Genomic DNA, 3558 nt, shown 5'->3' with positions numbered 1-3558 from the left:
CCTTTTTCTCCTAGCATTTTCCTGTCCCAAACTAGTGCACTTCCTTGACCTGGACCGCCTTAGATGATATTGTGTGATTCCTTTTTTTTTTCTTGTGCTAGCCTGGCTAGCCTCCTTTGATGCGGAGCGGCGAAGATTGAGTCGCACCGCGTTGTGTGGACCCATATGGGATGGGGGAGATAATCTGGTTTGGGCGTAGCAAATGCAGGTTAAAAATCGTGAGATAGCATGCCATGTATGTTGGAGATATGCCCAAGAGGCAATAATAAAGTGGTTATTATTATATCTTTGTGTTTATGATAAATTTTTGCATCTGATGTTATAATTGTATTAACCGGAAACATTAATACTTGTGTGTTATGTAAACATAAAAGAGTCCCTAGTAAGCCTCTTGTTAAACTAGCTTGTTGATTAATAGATGATTATGGTTTCCTGATCATGAACATTGGATGTTGTTAGTAACAAGGTTATGTCATTGGGAGAATGATTTAATGGACACACACCCATAATAAGCGTAGCATAAGATCAAGTCATTAAGTTCATCTTGCTATAAGCTTTCAATACATAGTAACCTAGTCCTTCGAACATGAGCTCATGTAAATAACTTACACCGGATGGGTACTTTGATTACATCAAACGTCACTGCGTAAATGGGTGGTTATAAATATGGGATTAAGTATTCGAAAAGTATGAGTTGAGGCATATGGATCAAGAGTGGGATTTGTCCATCCTGATGATGGATAGATATGCTCTGGGCCCTCTCGGTGGAATGTCATCTAATTAGCTTGCAAGCATGTGACAAGGTCACAAGAGATGACATACCACGGTACGAGTAAAGAGTACTTGTCGGTAACGAGGTTGAACTATGTATAGAGATACCGATGATCAAACCACGGATAAGTAAAGTAGCGTGTGACAAAGGGAATCAGTATTGTATGTTAATGGTTCATTCGATCACTAAAGTTATCGTTGAATATGTGGGATCCATTATGGATCTCCAGGTCCCGCTATTGGTTATTGATCGGAGAGGAGTCTCGATCATGTCTGCATAGTTCACGAACCGTAGGGTGATACACTTAAGGTTCGATGTCGTATTGTAGATTAGGAATATGAGATAGAGACCGAATGTTTTTCGGAGTCTCGGATGTGATACGGGATATCACGAGGAGGTCCGGAATGGTCCGGAGAATAAAATTCATATAAGGAAAGTCATTTTCCAGTGTTCAGAAAAGTTCGGGAATTTTCCGGTGGAAGACAGAGAAGTTTCTAGAAGGTTCCGGAGGGGCCACTGATGCTAGCACGCAGTCGATGTGCCCGTTGTGAACCCCAAGAGGAAGGTGTGATGCGTACAGCGGCAAGTTTTCCCTCGGTAAAAAACCAAGGTTTATCGAACCAGTAGGAGCCAAGAAGCACGTTGAAGGTTGATGGCGGCGGAGTGTAGTGCGGCGCAACACCAGGGATTCCGGCGCCAACGTGGAACCTGCACAACACAACCAAAGTACTTTGTCCCAACGTAACAGTGAGGTTGTCAATCTCACCGGCTTGCTGTAACAAAGGATTAGATGTATAGTGTGGATGATGATGTTTGCAGAGAACAGTAGAACGAGTATTGTAGTAGATTGTATTCGATGTAATAGAATGGACCGGGGTCCACAGTTCACTAGAGGTGTCTCTCCGATAAGAATAAGCATGTTGGGTGAAAAAATTACAGTTGGGCAATTGACAAATAAAGAGGGCATGACCATGCACATACATGTTATGATGAGTATTGTGAGATTTAATTGGGCATTACGACAAAGTACATAGACCGCTATCCAGCATGCATCTATGCCTAAAAAGTCCACCTTCAGGTTATCATCCGAACCCCCTCCAGTATTAAGTTGCAAACAACAGACAATTGCATTAAGTATGGTGCGTAATGTAATCAACAAATATATCCTTAGACATAGCATTGATGTTTTATCCCTAGTGGCAACAGCACATCCACAACCTTAGAACTTTACATCACTTTGTCCCAGATTTAATGGAGGCATGAACCCACTATCGAGCATAAATACTCCCTCTTGGAGTTACAAGCAAAAACTTGGCCAGAGCCTCTACTAGCAACGGAGAGCATGCAAGATCATAAACAACACATAGATAGATTGATAATCAACATAGCATAGTATTCATTATTCATCGGATCCCAATAAACGCAACATGTAGCATTACAGATAGATGATCTTGATCATGTTAGGCAGCTCACAAGATCCAACAATGATAGCACAATTAGGAAAAGACGACCATCTAGCTACTGCTATGGACCCATAGTCCAGGGGTGAACTACTCACACATCACTCCGGAGGCGACCATGGCGGTGAAGAGTCCTCCGGGAGATGATTCCCCTCTCCGGCAGGGTACCGGAGGCGATCTCCTGAATCCCCCGAGATGGGATTGGCGGCGGCGTCTCTGGAAGGTTTTCCGTATCGTGGCTCTCGGTACTGGAGTTATTATCGACGAAGGCTTAAGTAGGCGGAAGGGTAGGTCAGGGGGCGCCACGAGGGGCCCACACAACAGGCCAGCGCGGCCAGGGCTTGGGCCGCGCCGCCCTAGTGTGTGGCCGCCTCGTCGCCCCACTTCGTTTCCTCTCCGGACTTCTGGAAGCTTCGTGGAAAAATAAGATCCTGGGCGTTGATTTCGTCCAATTCCGAGAATATTTCCTTACTAGGATTTCTGAAACCAAAAACAGCAGAAAACAACAACTGGCTCTTCGGCATCTCGTTAATAGGTTAGTGCCGGAAAATGCATAAATATGACATAAAGTATGTATAAAACATGTAGGTATCATCAATAAAGTAGCATGGAACATAAGAAATTATCGATACGTTGGAGACGTATCAGCATCCCCAAGCTTAGTTCCTACTCGTCCCGAGTAGGTAAACGATAACAAAGATAATTTCTGAAGTGACATGCCATCATAATCTTGATCATACTATTGTAAGCACATGTAATGAATGCAGCGATCCAAAGCAATGGTAAAGACAATGAGTAAAAATTGAAATATATAACAAAGACTTTTCATGAATAGTACTTTCAAGACAAGCATCAATAAGTCTTGCATAAGAGTTAACTCATAAAGCAATAAATTCATAGTAAAAACATTCAAGCAACACAAAGGAAGATTAAGTTTCAGCGGTTGCTTTCAACTTATAACATGTATATCTCATGGATATTGTCAACATAAAGTAATATAATAAGTGCAATATGCAAGTATGTAGGAATCAATGCACAGTTAACACAAGTGTTTGCTTCTTGAGATGGAGAGAAATAGGTGAACTGACTCAACATAAAAGTAGAAGAAAGACCCTTCGCAGAGGGAAGCATCGATTGCTATATTTGTGCTAGAGCTTTTATTTGGAAACAAGAAACAATTTTGTCAACGGTAGTAATAAAGCATATGTATCATGTAAATTATATCCTACAAGTTGCAAGCCTCATGCATAGTATACCAATAGTGCCCGCACCTTGTCCTAATTAGCTCGGATTACCTGGATTATCACCGCAATACATATGTTTTAA

This window comes from Lolium perenne, chromosome 4, assembly GCF_019359855.2.
Source record: "Lolium perenne isolate Kyuss_39 chromosome 4, Kyuss_2.0, whole genome shotgun sequence".
NCBI lineage: Eukaryota > Viridiplantae > Streptophyta > Magnoliopsida > Poales > Poaceae > Lolium > Lolium perenne.
Note: the sequence above shows the minus strand (reverse complement) of the source record.